The sequence below is a fragment of the Empidonax traillii genome, unplaced genomic scaffold (genome assembly GCF_003031625.1).
Source record: "Empidonax traillii isolate 1590-97213 ecotype Southwest subspecies unplaced genomic scaffold, ASM303162v1 scaffold584:size400879, whole genome shotgun sequence".
NCBI lineage: Eukaryota > Metazoa > Chordata > Aves > Passeriformes > Tyrannidae > Empidonax > Empidonax traillii.
The window spans coordinates 179,805-194,961 of record NW_020955777.1 but is presented as its reverse complement, the minus strand read 5'-3'; the positions used below and the strand labels follow the sequence as shown (position 1 = coordinate 194,961).

The 15,157-nt window shown below is 53.5% G+C and overlaps 1 protein-coding gene across 4 annotated transcripts in view; it reads left to right on the top strand.

Annotated features, from left to right (window-relative positions):
* The first annotated feature begins 202 nt into the window (after window positions 1-202).
* The window catches only part of SPTBN1 (spectrin beta, non-erythrocytic 1), a 110,993-nt gene continuing 96,038 nt past the window's right edge, over window positions 203-15,157 (top strand). The window contains exon 1 of one of the 4 annotated variants that reach the window (XM_027898219.1): window positions 203-321. The gene's annotated coding sequence lies outside the window, so the exon portion shown is untranslated. Of the gene's footprint in view, window positions 322-597; window positions 654-900; window positions 982-15,157 lie in introns of those variants that run through there. The other 3 variants (XM_027898221.1, XM_027898223.1, XM_027898222.1) reach the window with 3 other exon arrangements.

Here is a 15,157-nt window from a genome sequence, read left to right as displayed (position 1 = left end):
GGGAGAGGATGACTGCAGTGGAGGAAGTCAAAGCCGGGATGGGGTTTCCACTAGGAATGACAGAGCAGCGGGAGGGAGAGCAGCTCTAGAGGAAATGGATGCTGGGGGCGAGCCAACATTGTCTTTGCGACAGGAGCGGGTGTCAGAGGAGGAGGGGCGAGAAGGCTGGAGAGACCCAATAACCAAATAAATGTACGGGAGAAGGGAAGGCGAGCGGGGAGCGGCTGGGTAACACCCGCGGGAGGCTGTGGGAGCGCGGGCCGGCGGAGGGGCAAGACCTGGCGTGAGCGCAGGGCAGGCCCCGCAGCAGCAGCAGCACAGGTGAGGGTGCCCGGGGGATGCGGGGAGATGAGGGGGGGCAGTGCCGAGCCCCCCGCGCCACAGGGTCCGCAGGGCAGGGATGCGGAGCGGGGGATAATGCGGGGCCGCTCCGAGCCCTCCGCAGGGCAGCGATGCGGGGCGGGGGATGATGCGGGGCCGCGCCGAGCCCTCCGCAGGGCAGGGGCGCGGGGCGGGGGCTCCCGCGCTGTCCCCGCCCCTCGCTCGCCCCTCGCTCCGCGCCGGGCGGAGCACACGCAGCGCAGCGCCGGGGGCTGCGGGCACCGCCGGCACCGCCCGCCCTCCGCACCGAGCGAGAGCCGCGCAGCACGGAGGTAGGGCCGGCGGGGAGCCGCGCATCGGGAGCCGGGGGGGAGCGCCGCGCTGCCGGGCGCGGAGCGGGGAGCGGGCCCGGCGCTGTCAGACGCGCGGCGGCCCCGCCCTGCCCTGCCCGGCCCTGCCCTGCGGGCCCGGCCCGTCCCCGGGGGCCGCGGCCACCGCCCCTGCCCCGCCGCCCGCCCGGCTCGCTCCCTCCCCCGGCCGGAGCCGCCCGCGGTGCCGCCCCCGCGCAGCCGCACGCCCCGCGCGGTGCGGTGCGGTCCTGCTGCTCTGCCCTGCTCTGCCCTGCTCTGCCCTGCTCTGCGCTGCTGCCCCGGAACGCACGTAATGCCCGATTGCCTCGGCACCCTGGGCGGGGGGCGGCGCGGGGGGCGCTGACAGCGCGGCCCGCCGCGGGGCTTTGTGTGCGGGAGCGCTGCGGGCGGGGGCGCGGGGCTGCGGTCCGAGCGCTCCCGCAGCGAGCGGCGCGGTGCGGGGGGCGGTTCGGCCGCTCGGGGCTGGCTCCGCTCTTAGGTGGGTACAGGCCTGATTTAACAAAAAAAATATGGCAGACTTGTGCTAGAGACACAGACTGCAGCAGCGCCGAACGCCGCGCTCAGGGCACCGCGGCGCAGGGTTAGGCAAGGGCTGATGTTTTTCCTCTCGGAGCGATATTGCTAAAGCAGGGCGAGCGCTGAATTTGTGATGTCGGTGTCTCAATCGTGAGTAAAATTATTTAAAGGTGAGTAGCGATCTGTATTTCTGTATTGCACTCAGCGTTGTCCGTAGGTATAAATGCTAAGTGTTCAAAACCGGGAGCAGGATTGCAGGGAGAGGGAATAAACTGTCAAGATCCGGAGCGTTCGGTGCATCCTTCGACCTCTATTGACAGGATACGAGCATTATGAAACCTGCTCATTGAGCAGTTCGGGAGAAAGCCTGGAATTCCCGCAGCCCGGCGGCCGCTGACAGGCATCTTGGGGAACAATGCTCCCCGAGCCGGGGCTGGGGAGGCAGGGCAGGCGGGGGGATCTGCTCCGGGGGATATCAGCCGTGTGAAAATGTCAGGGGGGGCTGAGGCTCCTCAGGCCATTGCAGGAGGGAGGACTTGCATATGCTGAGCAGGCTCTGGAGAGAGAGAGAGAGAGACAGGAGATGAAATTGCGATGGGATAAAGGGCTGGGAAGGTGGGTGATGGCAGTGAGATGTGATTTCTAAAGAACTGGTATTATCCTTCAGAATTCTGGGTTTTCTCCCTGTTTCTTGGTAACGCAGAAATGGCTGTAGTGATGCCTCCATGACTTAGCAGTGGTTGTGGGGCTGTGGGGAGGGACGAGGGGCTGGCTCTTGTGTCACAACCAGTGCTGGACAGGAGAAAAAAAAAAAAGGGAATATTTTGTTCCTTCCTGCAGTAGCATAACGGTGGGATTACCGGGGGGCTCGGGGTCTGGAACAGCACCCAGCTGGGTTTGTCTGTACTGCAGGTTAAGTGCAGCAAACGGCACTCACTGAAGCAGGATGCAGCACTGGGGGATAAAATAGCAGCTTGCAGCAGTTGTGTGGCAAAAAGCGTCAGAGATGCTGTTTCATCTCTGAGGTGGCACCGATCCTGCAGCTTCGGGGTTGCTGTGTGTTACTGAGCCCTGCCTGCAGCCAGCAGCCAGCAGAGAGGGGCAAACCCCTCCCGGTCTGTCTGTGTGAGCCCAGGACTCTGCCCCTGTGCAGCACAAACCGTCTCATGGAAGATGTCTCCTTCTCCTTCATCGCACGGCAAATGGAATCAGCCGAACCCCCTGTGTTGGATGGGCCTGGAATGCTCGTGTGCATTACGTCACCTGACTAAGGATTTATTTTTCATGTGGGTCGGTTACAGCATCTCACATCTGTAGTTGGATTGCCCGTAAAATTATTGTATTTCGTTAGCGAGGAGTGCCTGGAGATCTTCTGCGGAGCACGGAGGGGAAGCTCTGTTCGTGCAGATGTTTCAGGCTCGGGCTGCAAAAGTTATTCAGCCCCTTAATCTCTATAGGCACCTAAATTCCTTAGTCATCTGATCTGGGCACAAGTGCACTACCAGGACAACGGTTTGTCATTGCCCATTAGCCATGAGTCAGCTCCTAAACCCTGCCCAGGCCGGTGGCTGTGGCCACAGGCCTCCTGCTCCCCAGGCCTCCTGCTCCCCGTTTCCTGGGCCCAGGAAAACCTCTGGAAGTGGTGGAGCCCCAGGGGCTGGATGGACAGCCAGGGCTCGGAGCCACCAGCACCCCTGGGATCCTGGGGGGGTTGTGTAGGAGAGCAGAGCCTGGAAAGCCCCGGTGAGCCCAGGCCTGTGCTGGTGGCAGGACCTGTGTGGAGCCATAAGGGATTTTCTGGCACAGCAGCTCACGCCATGGGCTGCTCCTGTTCCCGGCTGATGGAGCTGCCAGCATGTTGGACCCTTCCCTCTGGAAGCTCATGGCAGCTTTCCCAAGTTAAACCAGCAGGAATCTGGCCTAGAGATATTAAATGTGAAAACCTAGTTGCCTCCTCTTGCTTTCTAGTGTATTTGCACCTTGGAAATCACCTCGTGTTTGACTGTTCTCACCAAATACCGCTTGTCTGGTGGAGCAAGTGTTGGAGTCACATGGCACCCAGGGGGGTGTGATCCCTGCTCTGCAGAGCCTGTGGCAGAGCCTGCTTTTCCCCAGTGCTGAGTTGTTTTTTTTTTTCCCCCCACATCTGGTTTTCATTTGTCAGACTTTTATTATTGCTCTTAAAATGATCTGTTGTGAATTTGTTTTTCTAATGAACATGAATGCAACGTTGCAGCAGTTACAGCTGGACCTCTCCAGGCTTTGCCTTCCTTTAATGAAAAAAGGGTTTCAGAGAGATTACATGTTTAAAAAAAAAAAAAAAAAAGAAGAGCAAGACGTAATAAAAATTCTTTTTATGCCCAGTAGACCCTAACTTATTTAACAGCTTGATCAGAGTGATGCAGATCAATTCCACATAGACTTAAGCAGACAGGATTTTTTCTATTTTGTCCACCTTTATTTCATTTTCATGTATTGTTAATCCCAGACATGTTTTTTTGCTGGCCATTAGAAAAGCCCAGTTTTGCATGGAAGAAGCTTTGATGTGTATTGTTGGGTGATGGTTGAGTTCAGAACAGATTTTATGGCAGGGGGGTTGTGTCTGGAAGTGTTATTTGTGCTTGCAGTGAAATGTATGTGATTAGCAAAAGATGTGCACCAATGTATAATCTTTGTGCTCAGGGATTGTGAGCATCTTCCTATGGCCAAGGGCAGATTAAGGTTGAGGATTATATTGAGCTATTGTTTTTCAGCACCATTAACATTTTTCTCGGCCTCTTCTCTGTGAGGATTTCTCTCATCGAATGGTGAACCTTTCAGGATGTTCTTACTTTGTCACGTCTCTTCACTTTCCTCCTAATCTGTTGATTATATTTAATATATAAATATATATTCTCTTGCTTTATTGCCCAAACTCATATTTATTTCCAGGCTGCATGTGTTTTATCACAGCAGAAATCCCTTTGGTGTGTCACCAGATAAACAAATGACACCATCGTGCTGTCACTTTTATTTCACCCTGTGCTGAGTATTGGAACTTTACAAAGAGTTGTGAGCTGGTTTGATCTGTTCAGCAGCCCCTCACATCCAGAGGGCAGCGGGAGCTGAACAAAAGAGCCCCTCCTTGGGAAGCCCTGGAGGCAGCAGGTGCTGCCCCACACCTGTCAGGCACCGGGAATAGCCTGGCTGGTCATGCCCTTGGAACAGGGGAGGTGTGCCATTAACACCCTGTCCTGGGAGCTAAAAATACTCTGCCATGGAGCTGCTCACAGGTAAATCTTCCACATTTAGCAGTTTCACTATTTGCTGGGATTCCAGACAGGGGCTGTTCCCTTTTTGGGAGAAGTGGCCAGCCCTGAAGTGACGCCTGCTGAGCAGTTTGCCAGTGATGTGTGAAACACATTCAGGAGTGACGGTCCTAGATTTGGTCTCCTGGTTTTTGTTCACACGTAGAGCTGTGCAAAAAGGGAAACCATCTCTCCTCTGTGCAGGAAACATGGATGCTGTGTGGGTCAGGGAAGCTGTGGCCTTGCCCTGGAAAAGAATGAGGAGCAACATTTTTGTGTTTTATTTTTGAGACAGGAATAGAGACTGAGTGAAAGCTCCGTTTGACTGGTGTGACCACTGGGTTTGGTTTTGCTGATCATGGCTAAAATCAGCTGTGATGATCCCTGCAATGGGCAGTTGCTACTCTGTATGTGGTATGTGGGGTCTGGAGGATACGGAGTTACAGACATGGAAAGATTTCTGGGGTGGAAGCTGTAACTAGAGACGGGAGATGCAGAGCTGGAGCAGAGCAGCCCAGGGAGGGACTGGCACCCGGGTTAGTGGGTTTGGAGGAGCCAACTTGATGAAGTGAGTGAAGTCCCCCTGTGGGAAGTGCTGGAGTGGCTGTTGAGCTCCCTCCTGCCCTCAGTCTGGAGGCACTCACAGGCCTTTCCTTCTGGCTCTTGTTCTTTCACTGTGCCTCCAGGTTTGGTGAAACAGCAGCCCATGAAGGTAATGCCTGTGCTAAAATCCTGGGGGCAGGGCTGCAGTGGGGTGCCTGTGCTGGTCAGGGAGGGTCACACCCCACCCCAAAATGTGTGGAGTTCTATTTTCCCGTTGCTGCCCTCCTTGGAGCCGTTATTCCCAGAGCTGGGTGGGAGGTGCTCCGAGGTGACGCAGAGGTTCCTCTCCAAGCCTGGCCTGGCTCTGAGGTTACACTGATTACCCAATTTATCCCAGGCACACGTTTTTCCCCAGCCAGACCTACAGGCACCTTTGGGAAGGCTTTAATTTTCCCTGGGGCATTCATTCCCTGTAGTGTCCCAAGAGCGTGGTCAAGGTCTTCCACAAGTCATTGTGTGTCCAGATCTGCATCTTTTGGTTCTGTAAGTTCCTGCCTTTTGTTCTGGATTAATCCTATTGCTCTGTGGGTTGATTTATTATAGAATGTCATGGAGAGTCTGCTTTTGACTGCTACATGATAAAAGGGAGCCTTGTGTTTGGAAGGGCGAGGAAGCTGGGGATGGATCTTGTTTCTCAGGGCGTGGGCAGGTCAGAGCCTGGGTGCAGTGGGGCTGATCCGTGGCTAACACAGAGCACGCTCTGCTTTCATGCACCAAATGCTTATTTTTTCCACTCATAAAATCAATTTTGCTCAGTGCCTGAACACCACAAACGCTCCAGCTGATTATAGCAAGTAGCTCCTCTGGTTTTCTGGCTTAGAAGGGAAAAGGTGCTGCCTGCTGTCTGTAAACTACTTTAAGAGAGATAAATTTCTTTGGGCACCCACAGGTTCTGGTTTGGGCATTCCAAGCACTGGGTTTTTTCAGTAGCTAAATTAATGATGAGATTTTCTTCCCAAGGGCTTTCAGTGCCTTTTCTCTCAGTGGACAGATACTTAGTGGGAATGTTTTGGGGTGACCTGTAGCATTGCCTGCAGGGGGGTGCCAGTGGCACACACATTTATGGCAGCACTGGAACGCAGCACAGAGCTGATCACTGGACCCTGTGCTTGGAAAGAGCAAGTTTTGCCCCTCACCAGCAAATTCCTGGCTCTGTGCTTTGGGAAGGGGGCTTTGGGCCTAAATCTGCCTGGTGCACGGCAGTGGGTGCTGGTTATAAGGAGGATCATCTGGTAGAACCCCCGTTGTTGGAGCCTGGATCACACCGGGGGCTGGCAAGTGGAGTCAGGAGAGTTCTCCATAAGTTACCAGGAATTCCTTGTCCTGGAGGTTCCACATGTGACAGAGAAAACATGGTTGGTTTAACACTGGCTTGATTTTTCGTAACTTAAAATATTGTGACCTTTTTCTGATCATAATGCTATGAGTAATTCTCTACAAATCATGATAGTAAGAAGTGAGCGGATTAATTGCTACCTTTTTATTTTTAACCTTTTTTTGCAGTAGCATATTCTTACAGTAATTTAAAATGCTTTTAGGAGGCCAGATCCTAAGCCTGGAAGGAATCTGGTTGGCTTTGGTGGAGCTGCACTGGTTATCACCAGCTGAAAAATCTGCCTTGCAGTCCCTAAGTTTGGATAAAACAAACACTGGAGCCCGTTGTGTTTTATTCTGTTGGTGTTTTTGGCATCGCAGAAGCTTTTCCTGATTGTTTTCCTCGTTTGAAGGCTGATTGTACTGAGTGACCTCTTGCTACTGAAGGGTGGGTCAGTTTATGTGGGAAAGTGTTAGTCAGTGTGTCTGGGAGATAAGTGGGACTGCATCCCAGCGAGCCGTGTGCGTTAAATCCTGGAATGTGCTGGGGCCGTGCCAGGAGATCGGGAGCAGGACTATGCGACAAGCGCGAATGCAGTCACACTCTCCCAAAATAGCCCTGTGGATAACAGGAGATCTGCAAAGTTATCACTTACCTCATTTTCGCACAAATTCTTTCCTAAAAATGGATTATTGACTGAGGGCTCGGGGTTGGTTTGTTTTTTCGGTCACGTATTCCGCTCGCGTTTTGAGAACGTTCCGGGCGCTCCCAAGGATTTGGCCGAGGGCAGGATGGGGCTGCAGGGAGGGAGGGAGGGAGAAGCTGTGGTAAAACCATCCCAGCACAGGAAGAACCATTTTGTATCATCATCACCCGAATGAGAAACGAGGTGGGTTTCATCTCCCTGTAGGTCAGGAGGAGCCTCTTCAAATTCATCCCGAGCTGCCTGGAAGCACCGAGGCAGAGATGAATCAGTTGAGTGGCCTCAGACGTGCCTGGGCTGGCTGTGGGTGACAGGATTTTGGCACCAGCCCCCGGATCCAAGCAGCCAGTGTTTGGATATTCAAATGAGCAGTGGTTTACCGCTGCAGACCGTACATGGGTTTGTTTGAGGGTAAAAATGAGCCAATTTGATTTTCGGCCCCGTGTCAGTTGTGTCAGGGGAGGAGTGTGATTGCACAGCTTTGCTCCTTGGCATAAGCCATTTAAACTTGAAAGCTGGGACACCTCAATTAGTTTCTTACAGAAAGAGGATGAGTTGGCTTCTAAATGGGCTGGTGTGAGCGAAGTGTGGGGGCGGCCAGGGAGCCAGGTTGGGATACCCTGAGTCAGCAGGTGCTTGTGCTGAGCCCCGGTGTGACTCCACTTAGGGAAGTGGGGGTGGAAATAGCCATTCCCTGGATGTTTGCACCGCTGCAGGGACCTGCACAAGGAGCTTGGCAAGAGGGAAAATAGAAGTGGGAACGTTAGGGAATCGTGAGATTGAGAACAGAAAGTCACGACCTTTCAGTGCCTGCAGATTTGCGCGCCCTGGAAGAGGCAAATGGGTTTGTTTCATCTGTGGAAAAACACCCATCAGCTCCTGGGCTGGGGTCAGCTCTGCAGCACCACATGGTGTAACTCTGCCAAGGGGCCTGCACCAGCAGTGACACCCAGGAACGAGGTGCACACGGTGCCTGGGGGAGAGCGGTGTCCCATCCCCTGCGCCGCCCTCCCTGGCAGGAGGCATAGCCGGGCTCTGTGTTCTCCTGGTCTCCCATCCCTCGGGAAAGGAAGGCCGTGGCAGGGCTCAGGGCTGGGGTTTGTGTGGCCTGGTGGTTCCCTGGCTGTGCCCCCCGGGGGGATTCCCTGACCCCGGGTGCCCCTCTAATCCAGCTTTGCAGCTTTCCAGCGCCCGGGTGTGCAAAGGAGCTTTAGTGCCGCTCGGGAGCTGCTCCGGGCACCGAGGCTGCTCCAAACTCAGGGAAAAGGTAAAGAGAGACCAAGAGAAAAAGTGCAATCCAATGGAGTTCCGCTGAGCTTTGTCTGCCTGGGCCTTGCACACTTCCAGACCTTGTATTGGGAGGCACCAAATTTTCCAGAAATGGTGGTTTACGTAAGAGATGTGAATAATGGCTAATAATAAGTTAGAGTGCCCTGAAGAGCTGAGAGAGGGGGGAAGCAGGTTATTTTTAGAGGTCTATTCTCTTTGTATGCTAGACAAACAAGAGTTAGATGGCTTTGGGTTAAACATATACCACAAAGAAGTATTTTTCCCAGAAGAGTATTGAAGTCACCATGGTGCTGTGATGATCTGTTCTATCTGCCAGATTAGGAATTAAACTCACAACTGCTTCTTCACTGTCTAGTAAGAAAGAAAGGCCCTTTTATGCTCGTTCTCATGGCAGTAGTGTGATTCTTCTTGCTCTGTGATGCTTGAGAGTGAAGGATCTGAACCCCTGGTTCAGATCCTTCACTCTCAAGCATCACAGAGCAAGAAGAACCCCTGGTTCAGATCCCAGCATGGGAAGTTGTGCCATTGACACCATCACATCACATCAGCTCTGATCTAGCTGTGTTTTTAGTCCGAGTAATCCTAATCAGGTAGTAAATCCCGAGTGAGATTACGGTGCTGGAGCGTGTGGGACAAAGATCAGCCGTAGGGGCAGAGCTCCCCGAGGGCCTGGAGGTGCCTGGTGGGACATTTCCCGAGGGGCTGAGATGAACCCCAGGCGTGGCTTTGGGGGGACCTTCCCGTGGGCGAGCGCTGGGCTGCGCGTGCTGCAGCAGAGCTGACAGGTGAGAGGAGCACATGGACATTCCAGGGCGAGGCGGAGCTCAGGGATGTTGCCACAGCTGCTGCTGACCAGCGGAAAATGAATGCCGCGACTCGCTGGGGCTGCAGTGGCACAGCTCCCTGCAGGGTTCACAGTCCCAGAGTTCCCCACATTCCTTCACCTCGGGGGGGGGGGCAGCTCTGCGAGCAGCACACCCCTCTGCTCCGGGGGGCCTGCAGCAGCAGGACAGCTGTTTGCCTTTTTAGCTGCTGGTTGTCAGGAGCTGTGGCAGGACGCCAAGGAGCCAGGCAAGAGCCTTGGGCCTGCAGGGAATTGTCAGCCAGCTCGTGCGACCGGCGCCCTCAGCAAAAGTTAAATGTGCCCGTGTATTTTGGGATAAATCCATCTCCTTTGGATGTTTAGTAGCTGGGCCATAATATCTAAGAGTGAGCTGGGAGGGCGTGCAGAGACGTAAAGCGAGGGACAGAAATATCTCTGGATGCATTTTTAATGCTCTGGTTTGCGGCTCGATCGGAAGGGTGCAGTGTGACGGCCATGGGTGTTGGGAAATGGTCACTGTGGAGGCAGCAGGATTGCTTTGTCAGAGCGGCCTGGATTTCCAAATTGCATCCCAAGCGTGTTATTAGAGGATTAAAGGGATGGGCCGTTCACCTTGGCTAACTGTCCTGAAACTTAATAATACCTATCAATATGATGCAAATACTGCTGTAACAACGAACCACAGCTTGAATTTGCTTTGTGCCTTGCAAATGACAAAGTCACTTGTTCCAGTGTTTGGAAAAATAATCTTGTTTTCCCCAAACAAAGAGTGCTTCAGTTGCCGGTGTAGTGATAAATATTTAATTTTCAAATATACCACCGAACTTCCTTTTCTCTGAACTGGCCTCAGCAGAGGGTAACAGCCTGCAATGTTACTCCTTCATTCATTAGGGGAAAATTTAAGAGGAGTTCCCATTTTTGTTGTCTTCAGGAGCAATGAATCCTTATTCTTCATGAAAATCCATCTGTTGTGGTTTTGACTGACATCACCTGCTGCCTGGAAAAGGCAGGTTTGTCTCTGCAGAGGGGAAACAGCCTCAGTTTGCACCAGGAATGTGTAGGTTGGATATGAGGGAAAATGTCTTCCCCAGAAGGGCTGTCCAGCCCTGGCACAGCTGCCCCAGGAAGGGTGGAGTCACCCCTGCAGGGTTTTCAGCCGTGTGGATGTGGCACGGGGGGACAGGGCAGTGGGGACCTTGGCAGTGCTGAGTTCATGGCTGGGCTTGGTGTTCTCAGGGGTGTTTTCCAGCCTAAATGGTTCTATGATTCCATGGTTTTAGCACTTCCAGATCTGCTGGCACTCAGGCAGAAGAGCCAGGGGAAAAAATGCAGTATTTATATTGACTTCAGTTTTGGGGGCAGAATGGTAAGGGAGTTGGCTCAGAAATCAGAGCCTGGGTGGCTGCTGGGTTCTGCTTCTGAGTGCTCATCTTGTTTGTGCTGATACATGGTCCTTGAATGCTGCACCTCAGGGATTTGTCACCAGGAATCACTTGGAAAACCACTGGCTGCTCCTCTGAGAAGTCAGTGAGCTGCCCCTGAGACGGGATGTGACCTGCCAGAGGGAACAACCTGGTCCCTGGGGTGCTGGTTTGGGAATCAGGGCGTTAAGGTGGGTTTGGGAGGCTCCAAAAAATCAACTGCAGCCTGTTTTCTTCTTAATAATAATAATAATAATTACCCTGTTGTGAAGTGATTGCGTTACCAGCTGGTTCCTGCTCCTCCAGCAGTGGAATGACCAAGTCAGCCTTGCCTGGGGTTTGGGTTTCTCCTCCGGGGACTGCTGAGCCAGTTCCCAGAAAAGGTGTCATGGCTGGGGAAGTGAAGTGCCCCTCGTGTTTGGTGACGGGCACTTGGCACATTTTGCTGTTGATTAATTGCTACAGGAGCCAGGTCTGTTCACTTTGAGGAATGATGCTGGGTCTGTCGGTGGGGAGTGATTTCCCTCGGGCTGTTCCTGATGGTGGCAGATTTCAGCCACGGAAGCCTCTGGGGACCCTCTGTGAGGTGGGATGGGGTGGATCTGAGTGGTGGTTGCACTGTGTTTGGCAGCGTGCTGTTTAAAAGTTGTGTTTTGTGGGGGGAAACCCAGACAAACCAAACTCTGTGGGCTTCCTGAGTCACTGGTTTAGAAGGAAGGCCACGGGCTGTCTTGTGGTGTCAACAGCAAGGGGGAGGAGGCTTTGTAATTTGAGTACCTACCCAGACAGAAACCCAGCAGAGACCAGAAGAAATGCAAGCCCCCCCTAGTTAATTTTAGCTCGGAGTTTGGGATGTAGGGGGTTTTTATTGACTTTTAATGTCGAGGACTGTTATGGGATTGGGAAGAAAGGAGCTTCTGTGGCAGTCAGTCCCAGTGCAGTGTGAGCTGGGACACCAGGCTGGGCTGGGCAGCTGATGCTGAGGAGCTTTCATAACAGGAACCTTGTGCTGTGCTGCACGGTGGTGTCTGTGATGCCTCCCTGGCTCTGTTTCCATGCAGAATCCCAGGGGCACAGGAAGCACAAGCCTCACGCTCAGAATTGACTGTCACAGTGTCAGTCTTCGGTTGCCTCTCCCTGTAATACAGTGCTGTGATTGTAAATCATCCACAGAGCCACCGCATTGCTAAAAATAGGCCATCCCTTTTACAAATGCTGTTACAATTCTGATATTCAAATGCTAAACCCTTCTCTGCAGCGTTAAAAATAGCTGTGAATAGATGGAGAAATTCTCTCCTTGGTCTCAGCTGAGCAGTTGAACATGCAGCGTGGCCAGGGCTCGATCCCGAGCCTGGCTGTGTGGGAGTTGGGGCTTCACCCCTGTGCCTTCACCCCTCATCTGCTCTTGTTGTTGTTGAACACAGAGGACAAGTGGGTGTGGGAGAGAGAAAGGAGCAGGAAACGGATCAAAGGAAAGTGAAGAGCAGCCAAAATGAAATGGGGGGAAATAACAGAGCAGAGGGGAAACAGAAATGCAGATTTAAAGCAGAAAAGTGGACAAGGCTCCCTCCCGGCCCCGATGCCGCTGGGACAGGGACTGGGGTGTCAGTCAGACCTGCCTTCTCGGGAGGCTGCGGGTTCAACCCTCAACCACTGAAAATTGCAACAAGCCACTAATTGCCTTTGGGAGGCCACTGACAAGGGTGGGAGAGATCCCAGGGATTGAGCTCGATGGGAGGATCAAGGGCTTGGCAAGTCGGGATGTGTGCTCCCAGTGCTGACACCCACAGCCTACACGCTCCAGGAATGCACAAATGAAAGGCAGGTGTTTATTTCCCCCTCCCCCCCGCAATGTTCTTGTGCATTAACTGAAGTAAAATTTAATAATAAAATACCATTTCAGCAAAATAACTTCCTTCAATTTGCCATCAACAAAAGAGTTATTGGAAAAGAGAATTTCCTCCAGGGTGAAGTAAAGGACAGGCAAACAGGAATGACCATTGTAGATTTAATGGGGAAAAAAATGGACTTGTCATGTGGCCTGAATGTCATCTTAATGATATTATGAGGCAAGGAAGGAGCAAAACAATGCCCACCTTTTATCATGGAAATGAAGGCCAGAAAGGCTTTCAGCAAACACTGTTTAGCCAGAAATAAAGGCAAAGCAAAATCTAATTTGACCATGCAGTGCTGTTGGTCCAGGTGAGTGATGGGAGGACTGTTCTCGCTGCCTTTGAAGTTCCAAGTGCAAAGAGATCCTTTTCTCCCTTCTGGAGGGAGGAGACCAGCACTGATATTTGTCAGCTTAACCTGGGTTCAGCCAGTTCCCTTCAGCTGGAAACCTCTCTGATGGTCAGAGTGCTCCTGGGGGAGAGCCCTGGGCAGGATATTCCCTGCAGTCCCTGCCCTGTGCAGGGCAGATCCCCGAAATGAGTCTGGGCCCTGGCACTGTGATGCATGGCCTAAGGGGCTTGTCCTGGCTTTATCCCAGGAGGAATGCTGCCAGGCTGGGGTGCTGTGCTGCCAGGCTGGGGTGGGGAGGGAAGGGCACTGGAAATCTCGGTGCCGTCGGTCTGTCTGGGACCGCGGCCCTTCTGCCCCGTAGTGCTCCCCCTCCGTGCCCAGCAGCTGCCTCTGGAGCTCTTCCCACCTTCAGGAGGTGCTCCAAGGCAGGCAGGGCCCCTCTGTGCTCTCCCAGCTCCTCTGGCACCATCCTGCTCTGCTCACAGCTGTGCATCAGCTGTGACCACATCAAGCCCGAGTCACCTGAACCCGAAGGGCCACGGATTCCAGTGGCGGGTGAAGCACCAGGAAAAGCCCTGCTGTGGAGAGGGGAGGGGATGGCTGGTCACACACCAGCCCCAGGGCTCAGTCCTGCTTTGCAGAGGCCTCTGGGTGCTGCTTAGTTAGCCAGTGGTGTTTCCCTGGCCGGATCAGCTGCTGATGTCAGCAGAGCCAGGATTACTGAGCACATCTGTTCACCTCGCACGGGGTGCCTCAGGTGAGATTCCTGTTCCTGCTGTCCTGCTGAAGGGGGCTGCCTTAGCTCAGGTCTGGACAGACATGCATTCATTCGGTCCCCTTCCCTCAGTGATCGAGGCAGGACCGAGTGGCTGCTCTCTGGCAGGTGGTGCTGATGTGGGGAGATGCCCCCCCGGGGGTGCTGTGCAGCCCTCAGTGCCCCCCAGGGCCTTTACCTGAGCCCAATTATCCACTTTGCATGAAGGGTCTGACGCAGCTGTAGCACCTTGTTAGTGCTTGGTGAGCGCTTAAGTGCATTATTTTAATTCAGTGACATCCTGGAGGGATTAAATTCTGGACACTGGCGTTGTTTGCTGGGCAGAGCACACTCACTGGGAGCACAGGGCCTGCCTCTGTTCATTCTTATCCTCCTCTGTGTTGCATTGGAAAATGAGGGATGAAGAAGATGGGTGAGCAGTGCCAGCTCTGGATAGTCCAGGTGTGTAGGTTGTGCGTTTCCCTGACAGTCAGGTGGCACTTCCCAGTGGTGTCAGCGATCCCGGTGTCTCCTGCCAGCTGTACCAGCTTCCCCTTTCTGTCTGGCATCCCCACATCCTTCGCCTCATCCAGTTTGCTTCAGTTATTTTCATTCTGAATGTCGTCTGAAGAGCTGTGTGGGGCCACAGGGTCCCTCCAAGCCAGTAAATCTCCTGACCCTGCCAGCCCGTGCCCGAGCTGCTGCAGCCGTGGCTTGGATTTTCTGTTGGAGGATATGAAAGTAAAAGTATCTGAAATAGCTTAAGGGGCCTTGGCTTTAGTGCTCGTTTTTCGCTGACAAAATCCAGGCCAGCTTTGTAAAGGTGAGCAAAACCCAACGTTATGTGAGGAGGAATGCTGAGACTTTGGCTGGAAGGGAAAGAGAGGCTGTCCAGACTTCTGGCTGACTGTTCTCAGGAGGGGTGGGTTGCTGATCCCTCATCCTCAACTGGCTCGTAAACCACCCTGGATTAATTCAGTAGCAGGTTCCAGTGGGAGGAAGGAGAGGGAGCTGTGCCAGTCTGGATGAAGGAGAATGTGCCCGAGGAGCAGGCAAGGCCAAGCTGCAGCTCCTGCAGAGCTTCCAACCTGCCCCTCATTCTGCTGACTCAGGACCCCCTTTCTCCTCACCTTTGCAAGGGCACCTGGAGGCAGATTTGTCCAAGTCTTCCTTTGTCAGTTGGAGTAAAGCAGCGAGGGCTGAGGTGGGATCTGGAGTTCCCAGGACACGGCTGGGAGAGCCTTCCCTCCGTGCTGGGAATCAGGATGGCCCCGGGGCAGGGAGCGGGGATCTGACAGGGTTCACGTGTGTGAGGGTGGTTTGGGGGAAAAAAGGACCGAAACAAAGCCCTATCAGCATTCCCAGGGCTAGAGAATTCCTGCACAGCCCTGTGGCCACCTGCTGCTCCCAGGGCTCCTCCCGGGATGTTTTCTGGTGTGTCCACTTTCCTGTTTAACTTGCAATGAATTCCGTGTTCTGATGGGTGGGATTTTTTTTTCTGTTGGAAAT